The 23,368-nt window shown below is 44.9% G+C and overlaps 1 long non-coding RNA gene across 1 annotated transcript; it reads right to left on the reverse strand.

Annotated features, from left to right (window-relative positions):
- Nucleotides 1-17,397: 17,397 nt before the first annotated feature.
- On the reverse strand, nt 17,398-18,593 carry LOC115577279 (uncharacterized). Its single transcript, XR_003983078.1, has 3 exons — nt 18,449-18,593; nt 18,009-18,232; nt 17,398-17,760 (listed from the first exon to the last, which is right to left on the reverse strand). It is a non-coding gene; the product is annotated as an uncharacterized LOC115577279 (long non-coding RNA).
- Between the last annotated feature and the right edge of the window lie 4,775 nt (nt 18,594-23,368).

Genomic DNA, 23,368 nt, shown 5'->3' on the forward strand with positions numbered 1-23,368 from the left:
AATCCGTTGTGTGACAGCGGAGCGGAGGGTCAGCAGCTGGATTTTGCACGCACGGTCAGTATTATTAGTAGGTGATAGAGGTTTATTACGTTTGAGGACATTATTACATTCAATGTAATTATGTAACAGCCTTTGAGTGCGCACAGTTTGCGTGTGTAGGCCCGTGGTCATGAATTGAATTGCTTTTTTTTTTCAAAGACAAACTGAGCAGCAGTACTCAATCCACTCATACATTGTTAACCTTCCACAAAGACAAGTTATGTTAAAACGGACGACCAGAGGGGTCACTCCCCGGCAGATCGCACCCATGGGCCACAGTTTATTTCAGAGTTGTGAGAGTGCGGCTGGAAGTGGGGATTCCAGCACCACGGGTAGTGCGTGTAAAAAGATTAGACAAACGTTTAAATGTGTTTGCTGCAAGCAAAAATATACTATATAATAAATGAAGATAGTGACATAGGCCTATTAGCAATAAAAAGCGATGAGTTGTGTGAATGCGGCCGGTGAGCGGACGGCAGCGTTTGATGTAGGAAGTAATGTAAACTTGAAAATCAATTTCGGAACAGCGGTGTTTAATTTCGGAACGGCGGTGTTTTGAGGGGAGGGTCGGAACAGCGGTGTTTCGGAGTGGGGGTGTTTCGGAAGGGTGGTGTTTCGCAATGGAGGTGTGTCGGAATGTCACGGCGCCCCCCTTCTCTGCTCTTCAATATTTGTCACATAACATCATTTTAGAATTGTTTTTATGAATAATTTATCAATTTTAATGTTTCCTCAGTTTGTAGGTCTCTAATGTGAAGTGTGCTAAACAACACTAATACATATGAGGCCTACTGTAGATGATTATGGACTATTGTGGCAGTAAATTATTGCTCTGAGTGGATTATTGTTAACTCTACTGAGCTAGTTGCGTCTTTCTTTTCCACATTTATTAGAATATTTATTGTGACAATATAATTTGAACACGTTTTTGATGTATTATTTTGTTTTATTCAAAAGAATCATAACACAAATTAAAGTCAATTTAAAGTGAACTATACTATATAGGACCGTTTGTTCTGCCCACAGAATATATGTTAACCCCAAATCATCAGTTAAGCAAATAGTTCACTTTGTAATACTCTGTGAAATATAAACTAAGATATTCCTTCTTCAATATCACATGAAGCTCTTCAGTCATTTATCTTTCTATTATAACTCTTTAAAACTGCTTAAAAGTGACTTTGAAATTGGGTGCATGCTTTAAAGGTATGTGCTGTATATTGCAAGGTTTAAAATAAAAGCAGATTATGAATTTCTCCATTAGTGTAACATAACTCAATTATATAGTATGAATATTTGCTAAGGATCTGTTTTGCTTGGTAACCTGAGGAGTTTCATCTTTGCAGGAGCAATTCTGAAGTACTGCCGCCTTCAGCACCAGAGATTGACAAGCAGCTCTCATATGCTGGCAAGGAAGCAGACATTTTGAGGTTGGGCAGGGTAGATCTGCTTAAAACACATTACTCAGATGATACTGATAATCATCACAAAGTGGTGTGATTGTGTTATATAGTTCTGTATGGTTCCTTTAAAGTATTGGTTTTATTGTTGGTTTGTTTTCATTGTTGCATTTTTATTGTATGCGTATTGTGTTGGTCCTGAAGGGCTTGTGTTACATTTGAAAGGTTCCTTACTACCTTAACAGTATTATTCTTGTTAGTTTTTTTTGGTTTTATTGTTTGCATATTGATATGGATGCTGGCTCATTGTGATTTTCTTTTCTAAGTAATAGCCTATTTTATTTTCTCTACAACTTTAACTTTAGTTTTGGGTGTATGTATGTAATATGTTTGATGTCAACTTAAAATAAAATAAAATTGAGGAACACTCCATCAGTTTCATTTATTTTTTAGGCCTTTTATGGCTTTATTGATAGAACAGCTGAAGATATGACAGGAAACAGGGAGAGAGAGAGGGGGAGTGACATGCAGCAAAGGGACCCAGGCCGGGAGTCGAACGCGGGTCCGCTGCAGAGTCTCGGCACATGGGACGCGCGCTCTACCAACTAAACAGCGCCCCCAGTTTCATTTATTGACCTATCAAGGATCCCTATTGTTTACCTTGTATTATCATTTTCTATCAGTTCAACTTACTAGTGTGGGTCAACTTAAGATATTTGATTTTAATTTGAGCCTGTTTTCCTCTTAAAATGTAATAGATTGTTGCATCTTCATGGATCACCCAAAAAGGTTAGGAATCTGTCCATCGTCCATCATTGACAAAATACGGGCCCCCAAACAGCATCTTGCATAGGGCCCCCAAAAGGACAGAAACGGCCCTGTACGCAATATTCCATTGCGTTGGTGCAGAGGCATAGCTATCATTTCAGAAGTGAGGGGGACAAATTGTTCAGAGGTCTATTGAGTGATTTATCATCCTCTCGCATTCAATTGCACCTCTCCATATACATATATATATATATATATATATATATATATATATATATATATATATATACACACAGTATTACAGTTACAGTATTAAAATACAGTATTATTGCATGTGGCCCGACCAACCTCAATACATGGACCTTTGAGTCATTGAAAAAAATCTTTGTGGCCCTTTCAGATTTGTATTTGAGTACCCCTGATTTATAGGGTAAGCAGCCTCACCTGCTGTGACCTGTCACCTCCATGTTCATTCCGGCTGCTGCTGGCCACTGGACCACTTTCTCATCCCTGACCCTGCTCTTTCTATTGTATAAAGACTAAAAAAATATGTGCAAAACAATAGTGAGCACAAGTTCTGTGTAGAAATTAAGGGGTAGGTAGCCAAAAATTGTAGTCAAGTAAGAGTATTGTTACTTTAGAACAATATTACTTATGTAGAAGTAAAAAGTAGTCATCCAAATAATTACTTGAGTAAGACTAAAAAAGTATTTGGTGAAAAAACTACTCAAGTACTGAGTGACTTTTGAGTAGCCTAACGTCTGATTTATTCATCAAATAAGAACATTAATGTAATCATTCAATCAAAATAATAATCAGCAAATTCATGTATTTTAAACTACTGCAAAAGCAACATAGTCAAAGGAACCCAAATACAAGGGATTTAACATAGGTAACAGTTTACAATTGTAAACTAGCTTAACTTGATATACTGACATCTATTAATTAGTCATCATTTAGCTAAACATTATCTACATGCAGCAGCATTACTCAGCTTACACAGTTTGTTGGGAAAAAAACAGAGTAAAGTTTTTTGCCTCTTGGCTGGTTTGCTGAACATGGTTAAAACAGATCTGAATCGATATCTGTGTGATTCAAATCACAACATAACAGCGGTGTTTGCCGCCTGGCTCTGTCTGCTCATGGTGCGTTTAGAGGCGGCTTGGAAAAATGCGTTTCCAAGTGTTAGAAATGAATTGAATTGTTGTAATGGCTGTAAAAAGTGCAGGAGACAGAGGGCACTGACACAGGAAATGAGGGGGACTTGTCCAGTTGCAGTCCTTCACCACCACCCAATCTCTTGGTTGAAAAGAATCCAATGATTCTTGGAATGGTACTGTTAGGGCTGCTTTTACCTGTGCATGGCCAGACTTTAAAGAGTTAGAGAAATTAATAATCAATAATTCAACATAGAATCACCAAATTCTTCCCCCCTGGGGATGACATCCCTGTATTCATGATGATCTCATGCAAGGACAAACCTGTGTTAGCTTTCCCTCGTCCCCTTATACACATGAGCACCATGAGTTTTTGACCAAGGTTTTCTTCACACACTTCGTTTTAATAGTGACATTTCCTTGTTCTACAGCTCCCCTACTCTGTTGGTGATAGGCAGAGTGGGGGAGCAATCAATCCCTAAATGGTCAGACATCTGTTTTATGGCATTATTTACTAAATGGGTACCATTATCACAAGATACATTTATCGAGAATTCCATATCTTGCCAAAATCGTTCCCAGGAGCACTTTTGCTACTACTGTAGCATCCGTTTTTGCAGTAGGAAAAACGTAAATCCATTCAGAAAACACATCAGCTATCACCAAACAAAATTTCTTTCATTCACATGATGACAGTTCAATTGAATCCATCATTAAATGGTCAAATGGAGCATCATCTCCATGCATTATTTGCAAAACCTCTTCTGTACACTTGACTATGATGAAAAAAAAAAAATTCACACATTAAATCATGAGCCATTAAATTTTTAGGACAGCGGGATGAAAACTAAAAAGAATATTTTCTTACCTGCTTTTCCATTTCCAAATCAATTACCGATAGAGGTGTAGTAAATAGTAGTCCTATAGTGTCTGCTGTTCTGTCAGTCAGTTTAAAAGAATCTAAACAATCACTTGCGTATTCGTTTATTTGAGAGAAGACACACCACGACGTACTGTTTTACCATTTATTTAGAATTGTATCATTAAGTAAAGCTTGATCGATTAAGGACTTTCTGTTCGAAAATCGCAGGCAGCAAAGCCGTTAACTGCAACCAATCGCCCAGAAAAAGATGCACAACAGTGGTGGTGTGACGTGACATGGCAGAGTGTGGTGGTGTGACGTGACATGCCAGAGTGTGGTGTGGTGGTGTGATGTGACATGCTGGAGTGTGGTGGTGGGAACCAGAGAGTGGTGGTGTGACGTGACATGCCAATGTTTGGGAATCTAATGTGACATGCCAGAGTGAGGTTATGTGACGTGACATGCCACAGTGTGCGGGTGTGACGTGACATGCCAGAGTGTGCTGGTGTGACGTGACATGGCAGAGTGTGGTGGTGTGACCCAGAGTGTGGTGACGTGAAATGCCAGAGTGTGGTGGTGTGACCCAGGTTGTGGTGGTGTGACGTGACATGGCAAAATGTAATGTGGCGGTGTGACATGCAAGAGTGTGGTGGTGTGAAATGACATGCCAGAGTGTGGTCGTGTGACGTGACTTGCCGTTGATTGGTGGTGTGACCCAGAGTGTGCTGGTGTGATGCGACATGCTGGAGTGTGGTGGTGTAACGTAACATGCCAGACTATGATGGTGTATTGTGACATGACATAGTCTGGTGGTGTAACGTTATATGCCAGAGTGTGCTTGTGTGACATGCCAGAGTGACGTGACATGCTAGAGTGTGTTGGTGTGATGTAACATGACAGAGTGTGGTCGTGGGACGTGACATTGAGGAGTTTGGTGGTGTCACTTGACATGCAAGAATGTGGTTGTGTGACGTAACATGTCAGAGTGTGATGGTGTGACCCACAGTGTGGTGGTGTGATATGACATGACAGAGTGTGGTTGTGTGACATGCCAGAGTGACGTGACATGCCAGAGTGTGTTGGTGTGATGTGACATGACAGAGTATGGTCGTGTGACGTGACATTGGGGAGTTTGCTGGTGTCACATGACATGTCAGAGTGTGGTGGTGTGACCCAGAGTGTGGTGGTGTGAAGTGACATGCCAGAGTGTGGTGGTGTGACCTGACATGCCAGAGTGTGCTGGTGTGACGTAACATGGCAGAGTGTGGAAGTGTGACGTAACATGTCAGAGTGTGGTGGTGTGACGTGACATGCAAAAGTGTGGTGGTGTGACCCAGGTTGTGGTGGTGTGACGTGACATGGCAAAGTGTGGTGGTGTGACATGACATGCCAGAATGTGGTGGTGTGACGTGACATGTCAGAGTCTGTTGGTGTGACCCAGAGTATGGTGGTGTGAAGTGACATGCCAGAGTGCGGTGGTGTGACCTGACATGCCAGAGTGTGCTGGTGTGACGTTACATGCCAGAGTGTGTTGGTGTGCCGTGAAATGCAAAAGTGTGGTGGTGTGACCCAGGTTGTGGTGGTGTGACGTGACATGGCAAAGTGTCGTGGTGTGACGTGACATGCCAGAGTGTGGTGCGGTTGAGTGACGTGACATGCCAGGGATTGGTAATGTGATGTGACATGCCAGTGTACGGTTGTGTCATGTGACAAGCCAGAATGTGGTGGTGTGATGTGACATGTCAGAGTCTGTTGGTGTGACCCAGAGTGTGATGGCGTGACGTGACATGCTGGACTGTGATGGTGTACTGTGACATGCCAGAGTGTGATGGTGTGTTTTGACATGACGGAATCTGGTGGTGTAACGTGATAAGCTAGAGTGTAGTGGTGTGATGTGACATGCGAGAGTGTGGTGGTGTGATGTGACATGCAAGAGTGTGGTGGTGTGATACGACATGGCAGAGTATGGTGGTGTGACACAGAGTGTGGTGGTGTGACGTGACATGCTAGGGTGAGCTGGTGTTACATGCCAGAGTTACGTGACATGCCAGAGGGTTCTGGCGTGATGTGACATTACAGTGTGGTGTAGTGGTGTGACATGACATGCCACAGTGTGGTGGTCTGCCGTGACATGCCAGAGTGTGGTGGTGTGACGTGATATGTCAGAGTGTGGTGGAGTGATGTGGCATGCCAGAGTATGGTGGTGTGACGCGACATTGCTGAGTGTGGTGGTGTGACGTGACATGCCAGAGTGTGGTGGTGTGATGCGACATGGCAGAGTATGGTGGTGTGACCCAGAGTGTGGTGGTGTGATGTGGCATACCAGGGTGTGCTGGTGTGACATGCCAGAGTGACGTGACATGCCAGAGTGTGCTGGTTTGATGTGACGTGACAGGGTGTGGTGTAGTGGTGTGACATGACATGACACATTGTCGTGGTCTGACGTGACATGCCAGAGTATGGTGGTGTGACGCGACCTTGCAGAGTGTGATGGCGTGACGTGACATGCTGGAGTGTGATGGTGTACTGTGACATGCCAGAGTGTGATGGTGTGTTGTGATATAACGGAATCTGGTGGTGTAACGTGATAAGCTAGAGTGTAGTGGTGTGATGTGACATGCGAGAGTGTGGTGGTGTGATAGGACATGGCAGAGTATGGTGGTGTGACAGAGAGTGTGGTGGTGTGACGTGACATGCCAGGGTGAGCTGGTGTTACATGCCAGAGTTACGTGACATGCCAGAGGGTTCTGGCGTGATGTGACATTACAGTATGGTGTCTTGGTGTGACATGACATGCCACAGTGTGGTGGTCTGACGTGACATGCCAGAGTGTGGTGGTGTGACGTGATATGTCAGAGTGTGGTGGAGTGATGTGGCATGCCAGAGTATGGTGTCATGACACGACATTGCTGAGTGTGGTGGTGTGACATGACATGCCAGAGTGTGGTGGTGTGAAACGACATGGCAGAGTATGGTGGTGTGACCCAGAGTGTGGTGGTGTGATGTGACATACCAGGGTGTGCTGGTGTGACATGCCAGAGTGACGTGACATGCCAGAGTGTGCTGGTGTGATGTGACGTGACAGGGTGTGGTGTAGTGGTGTGACATGACATGACACAGTGTCGTGGTCGGACGTGACATGCCAGAGTATGGTGGTGTGACGCGACCTTGCAGAGTGTGGTGGTGTGACGTAACATGACAGAATGTGGTCGTGTGATTAGACATTGCAGAGTTTGGTGGTTTGACTTCACATGTCAGAGTGCGGTGTGGTGACGTGACATTTCAGAGTTTGTTGGTGTGAAGTGACATGGCAGAGTGTGGAGGTGTGACTTGACATGCCAGAGTGTGCTGGTGTGACGTAACATGGCAGAGTGTGGAAGTGTGACGTAACATGTCAGAGTGTGGTGGTGTGACGTGACATGCAAAAGTGTGGTGGTGTGACCCAGGTTGTGGTGGTGTGACGTGACATGGCAAAGTGTGGTGGTGTGACATGACATGCCAGAATGTGGTGGTGTGACGTGACATGTCAGAGTCTGTTGGTGTGACCCAGAGTATGGTGGTGTGAAGTGACATGCCAGAGTGCGGTGGTGTGACCTGACATGTCAGACTGTGCTGGTGTGACGTTACATGCCAGAGTGTGTTGGTGTGCCGTGAAATGCAAAAGTGTGGTGGTGTGACCCAGGTTGTGGTGGTGTGACGTGACATGGCAAAGTGTCGTGGTGTGACGTGACATGCCAGAGTGTGGTGCGGTTGGGTGACGTGACATGCCAGTGATTGGTAATGTGATGTGACATGCCAGTGTACGGTTGTGTCATGTGACAAGCCAGAATGTGGTGGTGTGATGTGACATGTCAGAGTCTGTTGGTGTGACCCAGAGTGTGATGGCGTGACGTGACATGCTGGACTGTGATGGTGTACTGTGACATGCCAGAGTGTGATGGTGTGTTTTGACATGACGGAATCTGGTGGTGTAACGTGATAAGCTAGAGTGTAGTGGTGTGATGTGACATGCAAGAGTGTGGTGGTGTGATACGACATGGCAGAGTATGGTGGTGTGACACAGAGTGTGGTGGTGTGACGTGACATGCCAGAGTGTGCTGGTGTGACTTGACATGGCAGAGTGTGGTGGTGTGATGTGACATACAAGAGTGTGCTAGTGTCACGTAACATGTGACCCAGAGTATGGTGGGTCACATGGAGTGTGGTGGTGTGACCCAGAGTGTGGTGGTGTGAAGTGACATGCCGAGGTGTGGTTGTGTGACATGACATGCCACAGTGTGGTGGTGTGACATATGTTGTGGTGTCAGAGTTTGATGTGGCGGTGTGACATGCCAGAATCTTGTGGTGTAATGTGACATGCCAGAGTATGGTGCGGTGGTGTGACGTGACATGCTGGATTGTGGTGGTGTGACCCAGAAAGTGGTGGTGTGACGTGACATGCCAGAGTGTAGTTGTGTGATGTGACATGTCAGAGTGTGCTGGTGTAACGTGACAATGCCAGAGTGTCGTGGAGTGACCCAGAGTGTGGTGGAGTGAACCAGAGTGTGGTGGTGTGACCCAGAGTCTGGTGGTGTGACGTGACATGCCTGGAAGCTGCCACCCACTAGAGCAGCATGCGTACAGGGCGGATATCTTGGAACAGGCCCACTCGCTCCTACAGTGCATTACAGCTATGGAGGAATGGTGTTTCTACACAATAAAAGTGATAATAAATCGCTAAGTTGTCAAGCTATTTTCACGAGGTTTGTTTGTCAAACGTCATACATGACAGACAGACAAATATATATATATATATATATATATATATATATACATATATATATATATAATCATCATTATGTTATCATATTATCATTATATTATTTTAATACATATATAAACACACACATATATATACATGTATGTATATATACATATATATACATTATATTTTTATATATATATATATACTATTCGTATCATTATCATCATGTTATTATTTTATAATATTATTATATTGTATAATTATATTATCATCATATTATTTTAATATATATATATATATACACACACACATATATACATATTGGTACTATTCGCATCATTATGTTATTATACTATCATTATCATTATGTTATTATATTATCATATTATTTTAATACATATATATACACACACACACATATATATACATGTATGTATGTATATATATATATATATATATATATATATATATATATATATATATATATATATATATATTTATATATACATATACTATTCGTATCATTATCATTGTGTTATCATATTATCATCATATTATTTTAATTATTACCGGTATTATTATTATTGCTATTATTATCATATTATTTTCATTATTACTGGTATTATTATTATTGCTATTATTATTTTGTTATTATTATCATTATATTATGATTCTTGTTATTGCTTAATTATATTATTATTGTTGCTTTTGCTATTATTATTATATTCATATTATATTGTTAGTATTATAATTATATCTCTATCATTATTATTATTATTATTATTATTATTGTAGACATAGGCTCTGCTGTCTCTACCCTTTTTGAATATCAGACCGTCAGAACAGCTTGCAGGAACTTACAGGATCCATCACATTCTTTCCATTTTTTTGAGTGGCTCCCCTGAGAACTCAGACTTTGTTGCACGCTGCTGGACACAGAGGAGAACTTTGTCCAGCTGTCCAAGAAACACCATATTCTTTTGGAAAATCTTATTTGTGTTATAAATCATCACTTACAGACACGGTGAACAGACACTGCGGTCAGAAGTTGATCTGGCCTCCTTTTGCGACCAGGAGGTGGCTGTGTGTCTGCTGTGAGGAGTGAAATAGGTTATACCGAGAGTCACCTGTGATCTGATTGGCATAGTGGAGTGACTGCCACACTGGAATTTTTTTTTTCCCTCAGTGAATGTGAGCTCAAGTCCCGTAATTGTGTTTGTTTGTTCGAAAGGGCTCAATAGTTCCTCTATGTGATGCATGTTTACTCAGACAGGGAGAAGACACAAGTACGTGTTTTTAATAAAGGTTTATTAGAGATACACATTCACAGGAAGAGCAACTCTCACCTTTCCTGTTTACAACGTCCTCCGTAACAACCAGCAACTCTGAAGATCTGACTTATTTCACTCATCTGGTTGGGAGTGAGTGAAAGACAAATCCAACGTATTTTGAACATTATTTCTGTATTAAATGCACTGGCCTTAACAAAGGCACTGGTAAGTGAAATAAGTCAGCGACTGACACGTTTAATCAAACAGCAGCCCGAACACGTATCAGGTATGTTTTGCACAGAGAAAACCTGAACAAAGAGGCAGATCAGAGGACAACTACGTCTTCTCTCCCCGTTTTCAACATCTGTTGTAACTACGGTGACCACAGACGCATTCGGCTCAGGGTCGCCAGTTAACATGGACCCGTGTTAATCCGAAACACCGGCATCTTTTCATTCACAAATCTTCTGTCAGAAGCTCGTCTGCTGATAACATTAAGTAGAATTTGTATTTGGGTAGTAAAACCAGCATTTTAAAAATATCCAAGCACCCTGTATCATAGCTCCATGTGTGACGTTTTTAACAAATCAATACGTTTGATAATCGGTCCAAAATTCAGCAAATAATTCTACTTTGAGATTAAGAAGTAACTCTTTCCTCTGTAAGTTGATGCACCGCTGCCTCTGCTAGCCCTGTTCCAAGATGGCGGCGCTGTAGGCACACCCCTCCACAGTCGATGCGGCGTCTATGTATATATGTCTATGCCTGAAAGTGGTGGTGTGAAATGACATGCCAGATTGTGGTGGTGTGATGTGAAATGACAGAGTGTGGTGTGGTTGAGTGACGAGATATGCCAGAGTGTGGTGGTGTGACATGACATCCCAGAGTGTCCTGGTGTGACGTGACATGCCAGGGTGTGGTTGTGTGTCGTGACATTGCAGAGTTTGGTGGTGTGATGTGCAATGCCAGAGTGTACTTGTGTGACGTGACATGCCAGAGTAAGGTGTGGTGGTGTGACTTGACATGCCAGAGTGTACTTGTGTGACATGCCAGAGTGACCTAACATGCCAGAGTGTGCTGGTGTGATGTGACATGCCAGGGTGTGGTGTGGTGGTGTGACATGACATGCCACAGTATGGCGTTAGAAACGTTTCAAAAAGCGTGTGTACCTATCAACTGAACGTGTCACTCGCGTCTGCTTTGACGCCTGTGCAGCAAGCTGCGCCTGACGTGTAATGTAGTTTCCTCATTGACTTATAATGGCCCCCCGTTCACACACATGTTCACGCGTGATGACTGCTGCATGCCGGTAATCACACGACGTGTAGTGATTACGCGTAACATTCATGCGTCTTTTTGCGAACGCACGTGTTAAGGCTCGCATGAAGATGATTGAACATTTTTATCACGCGCTTACGCGTACGCGGAAATGACGTGCGCAAACTCTGTCACACGTTATGGCGGTAAATCGATGTCATTACAATTAGAGAGACACGCAGCAACGCACGCATGATTATTTTGTTATGCGTGCGTGCGTGCGTTGTTACGTGCATATTGTATTTCACGCGTAACAAAAAGCTGCGTACGTATGAAGCAGCGTGTGCACGTCTGTCTGTCACTGTTTGACAAATGTTGTTAGGCGTTCACACGTAGCCTACGTGCGCTCGCAGATTGTGATGCTTCACAGCCGGAAGTTGATCTGCACCGTGCGCACCAGTCTGCGTACATGAACGTGTAGTTGTTCTGTGTTCCATTTTCATCCAGTAGATGGTGCAATTGATCCAATGCGAGATAAAGACATATAGGCTTTTGCATGACATGATTCATTTTAACCCCAGAGTGAGGGGACAGCCTTCCATTCCGACACACCCTTCCATTGCGAAACAGCCCCACTCCGAAACACCGCTGTTCCGACCCTCCCCTCAAAACACTGCATTTCCGAAATTGATTTTCAAGTTTACATTACTTCCAACATCAAACACTGCCGTCCGCTCACCGGCCGCACTCACACAACTCATTGCTTTTTATTGCTAATAGGCCTATGTCACTATCTTCATTTATTATGTAGTATATTTTCGTTTGCAGCAAACACATTTAAACGTTTGTCTAATCTTTTTACCCCTCTGCTCGTTCGTTTTAACGTAACTTGTCTTTGTGGAAGGTTAACAAGGTATGAGTGGTTTGAGCACTGCTGCTCAGTTTGTCTTTGAAAAAAAAAAGCAGAGGAGAAGACAATAGGCTGCCTATGTATTTTTGATTCAATAAACATGAAATTGATTGTGTATCCATCTCTTAAAGCCATAGACGGATTATCATGACCACGGGCCTACACACGCAAACTGTGCGCACGCAAAGGCGCTGTAAGGCAAGGGCGCAAAGGCTGTTACACAATTACATTGAATGTAATAATGTCCGCAAACGTAATAAACCTCAAACACCTACTCATAATACTGACCGTGCGTCCAAAATCCAACTGCTGACCCTCCGCTCCGCTGTCACACAACGGATCCCCCGTCTGCGCTCCCTCTCTCTTGCCCGAAAAATGTAAATTCCCCTTGACAGTACAAATCTCAAGAAATCTGGATGTATTGCTCATTTGTAAACACAACACTTATCAGTCTATAGGCAAGAATCTAAAGGTTTATTAATTCAATTCATTTCAAATTCGCTTTATTGGCATGAATGCCACAACCAAGGCCGCTTTAATGCACGGGCTTACCTGGGCTGAAGCCCAGGGGCCTCACGCGTTCAGGGGCCAGGTTCACAATGAGCTGAAAAGATCATATTGTTTTGTAACTTGTCAGGTTTTCTGTCAATCACTCTCTAATCGCACGTTACGTGGCTGCTGATTGATCCAAATTAAAAGTGACCCACGTGGCCCCATAGCCTATGGCCCGTGGGCTGACCTATCAGAATGTCTATAGTTAGTTTTGGGGTGTGTCCCTCTATGATTGATTGACATTTAGTGGAAAATGTCAGGGAAGGACGAGAGTGGTGCCCAGAAAAGAAAAAAACTTATTAAGAAAGAGTTGGGCGAAAAAGAATTACTGAAGAGCATCCCAACGCTTTTTTAAACCAGCTGCTGCTGAAGATAGACCCAGCACCAAGCTCGCTATCTCACACACCGGACGGAGCGGAGGAGCCGCAGGCCGCGCAGGTGGATGTAGCTGGAGAGGAGCAGGGGACCGCCCGCAGCAGTGGAGGGGGGGAGGAGGGGGGAGCACACGAGTCCCGGAGAGAGGACCAGGCTGCAAAGCAGTCAGGGGGAGACGAGTCAAATGACCCATGTAACAGTGACCCGGGCCGCAGGGGAAACAATACTGATGCAAAAGTGCGCGCTTATTGGGCGAAAATGGAGTCCGGTCAAAGTAAAGATGCTAACATGATGGATCACACCCCATGCAAACATGTTCTATCCTTTTTAATTAATAGAGAGGTGTTAGTGGAGCCTGTTTCATATGTCCACGCTTGCTCTCCATGACTTCTCCACACCGGAGCGCACAACAAGGATGCGCTCCGACTCGGACCGCCCTTCCACCTGGACACCGCATACCTCGACCCCGTACTCGGCCAGAATTCACTCTACACACGGTTCTCGTATTTCTCCTTTCACTGACTCCTCGGCGTGTGTGATTACTCCTTCAGCCTGCGTTCATCCGCAAAAGGAGCGGCTCGAGTGCGCTGCGTAAACGAAGGCCACGCGTGGCTCAGAAAGCATCTGCCGCAGGAGCTGGAAGACAAACGACTCAGCAAGGTGGAGACACTGCGGGTAGCTATTTACTATATCAATGTGGAGCCTGCTGGACTTGTATCGGGATGGAGGTGTCGCTTGGAGACGCGCGTAACTGCGCCGCTGCAGCAGAGGTCAGAGTGCAGCAATGATGGCGAATACTCGCTCAAGTTGGCACAGCCATATAAATGTGCCACAAAGTCAACCCAGTGGGAGACTTGGAGATCAGACGCTAAATTCAGATTTTCTGTTGTTAACGCAGTGCTAACTTGAGCCAGTGTGCAGGCGAAGTTGAGCGCACAGAAGGGGAGACTGAGAGCAAGAGTGAGCGGTCTGCAGCGCAGCCAGCAAGAGTCTGTGAGAGTGCAGGGGTTATTATTGCACCTTAAAATGCATAAAAGCAAACATGCAAATACATTTATTGAGCACAGAATATATTTCTGTTTCCGCAAATTAAATTGTGTTTTTAGATTATACTGCAAACCTCCTGTAAATGTTGCTCAGTTTCATCTTTTTGGCACCTGGCATTAGGCCATGTTGCTCTCCATGGGGCTGAATGGAGTGTGTCTGTGCAGGTGCATGTGATTGGTTCACAGGCCCACTGAGGCCGGAGAACAGGTCACTAACTTTGATCTGTTGCTGTTCTTCGCTTATGCCGTTATTAGTTATTATCAATGTTTGTGCAGACAGGTGATGGTTGGTGATGTTTTTCATAATATTGTTTGAAATCATATTTGCAGACATTTTGGTTTTATTATCACCATACGTTGTTGTGTGTGGTTCTTCAATAAAGTGTATTGTGTTTCTACTCAAGTGGGCTCAGTGATATGTTAATAACAATTTTATGGTGATTTCTGGCTCAAAGAGGGAAAATTCACTGTTGTATGTCTCAAAAGAAACTACTGCATTTTGTGATGTAGATTACCTAGATATTACGCTTTTTTTAAATGAGAATCGAGGGGATGGAGGGCCCACAAAACCTCTCAGCCCCAGGGTCTAACATTAGGTTAAGGCGGCTCTGGCCACAACAACAATATTGCTCCAAGCACCAAGAACCACGAAAATAATACCTAGCACAGTAAATAATAATAATAATAATAATAATAATAATAATAATAACAATAATAATAATAATGATAACTTTGAACATTATCACAATTGAGCTGTCAATCTGCGATGTAAACAAAATGCAAACATTACAGACTTCTAACCATTTTTCTAAAAGTGTCTATTTTAATTGAGAATAGTTTTTATATAAATTACACAAAAGGAAAAGAAAATGTGATTTGTTTTACCTATTTCAGCCATAAGCGGTCATATTGACCGCACATCATTTCGCGGGATTTCATACATTGTCTCTCTTGTCTCTGACTTTGTTAGCGGTCTCCAGCTGTGCGACTGTAACACAACATTATATGAAGAAGGACTAACACTAATAGCCTAATTGATTGTTATTTCTTACACTCACAGAACTGTTTACAACTCGAAACAATGTTATTATAGCCTATATGAAGTTTCTGACCAAATGTTGCGGCTTCAAATGCATCAAATTCCCACATCCAGTTACGCAGGCAGCTGTCCAGGGTGCTGAACCAGGTCACATACAAAGGCTGCACTTTGCGTTCTGATGTTTGCTAGGCAGATCTGTCCCACTTGCTTTCTCATCCACTCTGTTGTGGGAGATCTCCCACAGAGCAAAAGTAATACACATTTTTTCTATCCCCGCTCGGGTCGAGCGCGGCTGAACTCTGGCTTGAGCCCACTTCACCCAGGCGCGAGCCTGCAGCCCCCGCTCCTGCTGACAACAGACCAGGGGAGAAAACAGACATTCCTTTGCTCAGAACCCATATCAGGCTGTGTCTGAATATGTCCGAAAATCGGTATAACGCATTGGAGCAATTTTCATACAATTTTGGATATTTAGCATGATAAGGTAATTTCAATTCAACAGAGCCATTTGTCCAGCTGAAGCATAATGAGCGTCATGTCATTAATATGAAGTAGGCTTGTTTTGCGGTTAATCAGCCACATGATCCGTTTGAACCCACAAAGGAAAAAAGGATAAATGCGCAGCCTCCGTTTCCTTTCTGATTGAGTCCGTTCGGAGTGGGGGGGTTTCGGAATGGAGGGGTTTCCCCAATAGACTTTTCGGAATAGCGGGGTCTTTGAAAAAAAGGGAAACCCCGCCATTACGATGAATTGAAGTCTATGTTCGGAACAGCGGGGTTTCGGAAAGGCGGGGTGTAACCGTGGTGCTGGAATCCTCACTTCCAGCCGCACTCGCACAACTCTGAAATAAACTGTGGCCCATGGGTCTGATCTGCCGGGGAATGACCCCTCTGCTCGTTCGTTTTAACATAACTTGTCTTTGTGGAAAGTTAACAATGTATGAGTGGATTGAGCACTGCTGCTCAGTTTTTTTTGTTTGTTTGTTTGTTTGTTTTTTAAAGCAGAGGAGAAGACGACATGCTGACCCACAACCCAGTCGCCCTGCAGCCTTTTTGGTTATTTTTTTACAGTGGGACTATTTTATTAGATAATAGGCTACCTAGCCTATGTATTTTTTATTAAATAAAAACTACATGAAATTGATTGTGTATCCATCTCTTATAGCCATAGAGGGGATTATCATGACCACGGGCCCCTGCCTACACACGCAAACTGTGTGCACGCAAAGGCTGTTACATTATTACATTCGATGTAATAATGTCCGCAAACGTAATAAACCTCAAACACCTACTAATACTGACCGTGCGTGCAAAATCCAGCTACTGACCCTCCGCTCCACTGTCACACAACGGTTCCCTCTCTATTGTAATTGTTTGCCCGAAAAATAATTTCTATGAAGAAAACATCACCTGATATTTAAATTTAAATTCCCATTGACAATACAAATCTCAGGAAATCTGGATGTATTGCTCATTTGTACACACAACACTTATCAGTCTACAGGCAAGAATCAAGAATCTAAAGGTTTATTAATTCAATAAATTTCAAATTCGCTTTATTGCCATGAATGCCACAACAATATTGCTAAAGCAATAAAGAACTAACGAAAAGAATACCTAGCACAGTACCGTTATACTTACTGTGTGTTTGTGAAATAATAATGATAATAATAATAATAATAATAATAACTTTGAACATTATCACAATTAAGTTATCAATCTGTGATGTAAATAACAAAATGCAAACATTACAGACGTCTAACCATTTTTCTAAAAGTGTCTGTATTTTAATTGAGAATATTTTTTATATAAATTACAGAAAAGGAAAAGAAAATATGATTTGTTTTACCTATTTCGGCCATAAGTGGTCATATTGACCGCACATCATTTCACGGGATTTCATTCATTGTCTCTCTTATCTCTGACTTGGCTCTCATCTACGCTTACGTATATGACATGTGTTTGGATAACCAAGAAAGTGCTTGGAGACCGTAAAGGGCATTTAAAACAATATTTATTCACAGAAATTATAGAATGGGGTCTGGGGGGAAGGGGTCCGTTATTGTGGTGACCTGGTAACACCAATTCTCCACGACCACCGCTGGTCTTCCACTTTTACACTGTCCTCTGTCGGGCGCAGACTGGGGGAGCTGTGGGGGAAACGAGATGGCAGTCACTGCACTTCTAAACCCAATACATGCACACCACTTCATTTACGTCCTAAGATCGTTGCTCACACGATGGGGCAGTGTGTCAACTGTTCACTGTCATCTCGGGCCAACATCACTCTCGTCATTGGCACCACTGCTGTCACACCATCCTTGGGCGCCGGCCTCTTACGCTGTCATGTCGGGAGGGGTGGGAGGACTTTAGTCACTGTACTTTTACACACATTCGCAATAACTTTCCACGACCAGGGGTCACTACTCGCACAATGGAGGCAGAGTAGGGATGTAACGTATCGGTAATACCACGATATCATGATAACAAAAGTGTCTCAATATTATTGTGAACATGTATGGTATGAAATGACAGCAAATACTGTAGATTTTGATCTCATTACATCCCTAGGGCAGAGTATGAACTCACATTTCAATTAGTCCGACAGTCAATGCCTGTCTGCTGGCGACAGCTGTCGTTCTCTTTCTCCTGCTCCTTTCCCCGTGGATCTCACACTCCTCTTCCTCTGTCTGCTCGCTGCAGGTGTAACTGGGTCGGTCTGCAGGCCCCGACCACTCTGCTGTGTTTGGGTGTAGAATCAGACACTGGCAACTCTTGTCAAACCCTGGTTTAGCCCTGTATCAACAATACACCTGAAATTAAAAAGGACAAGCTTAGTGTAGGTCTATAAAATGGTGAAAACCAGACACAACGTTACAGGCAACACTATTTTTTTAAGCTCTCAAAACTCAGTTCTACGGGTGCTTTTCACCAGTGTGACATGTGTCTGAGTGGATCTGTTGTTAAACTATAATGTTTAAAGTTCACAATCATGATTTGGGTTTAAAGATCACATAGATACTGCTTACGTGATTCAGAATTGATGTGCAGTCTGATAGCTAGTCTTCCCACAATGTCATGATCCCCCAGTGGGTTTAACTGGTGACTGTGTTATCTGGTGGCCTCCTCTCGTTGTAAGACATGTTACGTATGTGTTGTGGAGATTTATTCTAAGGACTGTATACTGGACTGAATCACTTATGGCCGCTGGGTTAAAATTAGTTCCATTTAGTCCTTTTAGTTTGAGTTCCTTTTAGTTTCTCAATTGCTGATTAGGAATGGTTGATGGTGTGAGTGTGACAGATGAGTATGTGTGTGTGGAAGGTATATGAAAGTTGTGTGGTTCTGTAACAGAGAATAAAAAGCAGTTATCAGAACAGCAGGTACATGGTTCCACTTACAGTACCAGGAATGGTAAACAACCCATAGAAATAGAAATGAATCATTCAGCTTAATTCACAACAGCCAATATACAACAATAATACAAGCACATGTAGGAGAGTTCTTACTATTAGCAACTAATAAGCATTAACGAGCTAACTGATTAGCAGCACTAACAATATAAATTTTCCACCTGCTGCATCAACCCACTGTGCGGAGGCTCTTTTCGGCAGCAGGGAGCGCAGTTCTGGTGCTTCATACCTTATTATCTTGTCTAAGGCACAGAATGAGTTTTATGAACCCTGTCAAAAGGTTGGGTCTTGACTTTTTTGCCCAAAATAAACGCTAGACTTTTAAAAATGAAACCCGTCTTAATCATCACCTGGCTTCTAGTGACGTGGCATTGCAGAGTTTGGTGGTGTGATGTGACATGCCACAGTGTGGTGGTGTGACGTGACATGCCAAAGTGTGGTGGTGTGACGTGACATGCCAGAGTGTGCTGGTCTAACGTCCCATGCCAGAGTGTGTTGGTGTGACGTGACATGGCAGAGTGTGGTGGTGTGACGTGACATGGCAGAGTGTGGTGGTATGACGTGACATGCCAAAGTGTGGTGGTGTGACCCAGAGTGTCGTGGTGTGAAGCGACATGACAGAGTGTGGTTGTGTGAGGTGACATGCCAGAGTATGGTGGAGTGACCCAGAGTGTGGTGGTGTGACGTGACATACCAGGGTGTGGTTGTGTGGCGTGACATGCCAGGGTGTGGCTGTGTGACGTGACATGCCAGGGTGTGGTGTTGTGACGTGGCATTGCAGAGTTTGGTGGTGTGACGTGACATGCCAGAGTGTGCTGGTGTGACGTGACATGCCAGAGTGTGCTGGTGTAACGTGACATGCCAGAGTGTGCTGGTGTGACGTGACATGGCAGAGTGTGGTGGTATGACGTGACATGCCAAAGTGTGGTGGTGTGACCCAGAGTGTCGTGGTGTGAAGTGACATGGCAGAGTGTGGTGGTGTGACGTGACATTGCAGAGTTTGATGGTGTGAAGTGACAGGCCAGAGAGTGGTGGTGTGACTAGAGATGACAGAGTGTCCTCGTGTGACATGCCAGAGTGACATGACATGTCAGAGTGTGATGTGACATGTCAGAGTGTGGTGGTGTGACCCAGAGTATGGTGATGTCAAGCGACATGAGAGAGTGTGGTTGTGTGAGGTGCCATGCCAGAGTGCGGTGGTGTGACGTGACATGCCAGAGTGTGCTGGTGTGTCTTGAAATGTCAAATTGTACGGTGTGATGTGACATGCCGGACTGCGGTGGTCTAACGTCACATGCCAGAGTGTGCTGGTGTGACGTGACATGCCAGAGTGTGTTGGTGTGACATGACATGGCAGAGTGTGGTGGTGTGACGTGACATGGCAGAGTGTGGTGGTGCGACGTGACATGCAAGGGTGTGGTGTTTTGACCTGTCGTTGCAGAGTTTAGTGGGTGGCGTGACATGCCATAGTGTGCTGGTGTGACATGACCATGCCGAGTATGGTAGTGTGATGTGAATGCCAGAGTGTGCGGTGTAATGTGACATGCCAGAGTGTTGCTGGTGTGACGTGACATGGCAGAGTGTGGTGGTATGACGTGACAATGCCAAAGTGTGGTGGTGTGACCCAGAGTGTCGTGGTGTGAAGTGATATGGCAGAGTGTGGTGGTGAAGTGTGACAAGTCAGTGTAAGGTGTGGTGGTGTGACGTGACATGTCAGAGTGTACTTGTGTGACATGCCAGAGTGACATGACATGCCAGAGTGTGATGTGACATGTCAAAGTGTGGTGGTGTGACCCAGAATATGGTGGTGTGAAGCGACATGGCAGAGTGTGGTGTTGTGACGTGGCATTGCAGAGTTTGGTGGTGTGGCGTGACATGCCAGAGTGTGGTGCTGTGACGTGACAAGACAGAGTGTGCTGTTGTGACGTGACATGGCAGAGTGTGGTGGTGTGTCTTGACATGTCAGAGTGTGCTGTGTAATGTGAAATGCCAGAGTGTTGCTGGTGTGACGTGACATGGCAGAGTGTGGTGGTGTGACCCAGAGTGTCGTGGTGTGAAGTGACATGGCAGAGTGTGGTGGTGTGACCCAGAGTGTCGTGGTGTGAAGTGACATGGCAGAGTGTGGTGGTGTGACGGGACATTGCAGAGTTTGAGGGTGTGAAGTGACAGGCCAGAGAGTGGTGGTGTGACGTGACATCCCAGAGTGTACTCGTGTGACATGCCAGAGTGACATGACATGCCAGAGTGTGATGTGACATGTCAGAGTGTGGTGGTGTGACACAGAGTATGGTGGTGTGAAGCGACATGACAGAGTGTGGTTGTGTGAGGTGAAATGCCAGAGTATGGTGGTGTGACGTGACATGCCAGAGTGTGCTGGTGTGACGTGACATAGCAGAGTGTGGTGGTGTGACTTGACATGTCAGAGTGTGCTGGTGTAACGTGACAATGCCAGAGTGTGGTGGAGTGACCCAGAGTGTGGTGGTGTGACGTGACATACCAGGGTGTGGTTGTGTGGCGTGACATGCCAGGGTGTGGTTGTGTGAGGTGACATGCCGGGGTGTGGTATTGTGACGTGGCACTGCAGAGTTTGGTGGTGTGACGTGACATGCCAGAGTGCGGTGGTGTGACGTGACATGCCAGAGTGTGCTGGTCTGATATGACATGGCAGGGTGTGGTGGTGTGACGTGACATGCCAGAGTGTGGTGATGCGACGTGACATGGAAGGGCGTGTAGATGTGACGTGTCATTGCAGAGTTTGTTGGGTGGCAAGACATGCAAGATTGCGGTGGTGTGATGTGACATGCCAGAGTGTGCTGGTGTGTCTTGAAATGTTAAAGTGTACGGTGTGATGTGACGAGCCAGAGTGTGCTGGTGTGACGTGACATGGCAGGGTGTGGTGGTATGACGTGACATGCCAGAGTGTGGTGATGCGACGTGACATGTAAGGGTGTGTTGTTATGGTGGGTGGCATGACATGTATGAGTGCGGTGGTGTGATGTGACATGCCAGAGTGCGGTGGTCTGACGTGACATGCCAGAGTGCGGTGGTGTGACGTGACATGCCAGAGTGTGTTGGTGTGACGTGAAATCGCAGAGTGTGGTGGTGTGACGTGACATGGCAGAGTGTGGTGGTGCGACGTGACATGCAATGGTGTGGTGTTTTGACGTGTCGTTGAAGAGTTTGGTGGGTGGCGTGACATGCCAAAGTGTGCTGGTGTGAAATGATATTGCAGAGTATGGAAGTATGATGTGACATGCCAGAGTGTGCGGTGTAATGTGACATGCCAGAGTGTTGCTGGTGTGACGTGACATGGCAGAGTGTGGTGGTATGACGTGCCAATGCCAAAGTGTGGTGGTGTGACCCAGAGTGTCGTGGTGTGAAGTGACAGGCCAGAGAGTGGTGGTGTAACGTGACAAGCCAGAGTAAGGTGTGGTGGTGTGACGTGACAAGTCAGAGTGTACTTGTGTGACATGCCAGAGTGTGTTTGTGTGACGTGACATGGCAGAGTGTGGTGGTGTGACGTGACATGCCAGAGTGTGGTGGTGTGACTTGACATGTCAGAATGTGCTGGTGTAACGTGACAATGCCAGAGTGTGGTGGAGTGACCCAGAGTGTGGTGGTGTGACGTGACATGGCAGAGTGTGGTGGTATGACGTGCCAATGCCAAAGTGTGGTGGTGTGACCCAGAGTGTCGTGGTGTGAAGTGACAGGCCAGAGAGTGGTGGTGTAACGTGACAAGCCAGAGTAAGGTGTGGTGGTGTGACGTGACAAGTCAGAGTGTACTTGTGTGACATGCCAGAGTGTGTTTGTGTGACGTGACATGGCAGAGTGTGGTGGTGTGACGTGACATGCCAGAGTGTGGTGGTGTGACTTGACATGTCAGAATGTGCTGGTGTAACGTGACAATGCCAGAGTGTGGTGGAGTGACCCAGAGTGTGGTGGTGTGACTTGACATGCCAGGGTGTGCTTGTGTGACGTCACATGCCAGGGTGTGGTGACGTGGCATTGTAGAGTTTGGTGGTGTAGTGTGACATGCCACAGTGTGGTGGTGTGATGTCACATGCCAAAGTGTGGTGGTGTGACCCAGAGTGTCGTGGTGTGAAGTGACATGCCAAGGTGTGGTGGTGTGACTTGAAATGCCAGAGTGTGCTGGTCTAACCTCCCATGCCAGAGTGTGTTGGTGTGACGTGACATGGCGGAGTTTGGTGGTGTGACGTGAAATGCCAGAGTGTGCTGGTGTGTCTTGAAATGTCAAAGTGTACAGTGTGATGTGACATGCCAGAGTGTGCTGGTATGACGTGACATGGCAGGGTGTGTGGTGTGACGTGACATGCCAGAGTCTGGTGATGCGACGTGACATGCAAGGGTGTGTTGTTATGACGTGTCATTGCAGAGTTTGGTGCGTGGCATGACATGTACGGGTGCGGTGATGTGACGTGATATGCCAGAGTGTGGTGGTATGACGTGACATGCAAGGGTGTGGTTTTTTGACGTGTCGTTGCAGAGTTTGGTGCGTGGCATGACATGTAAGAGTGC

Source organism: Sparus aurata, chromosome 24, assembly GCF_900880675.1.
Source record: "Sparus aurata chromosome 24, fSpaAur1.1, whole genome shotgun sequence".
Lineage (NCBI taxonomy): Eukaryota > Metazoa > Chordata > Actinopteri > Spariformes > Sparidae > Sparus > Sparus aurata.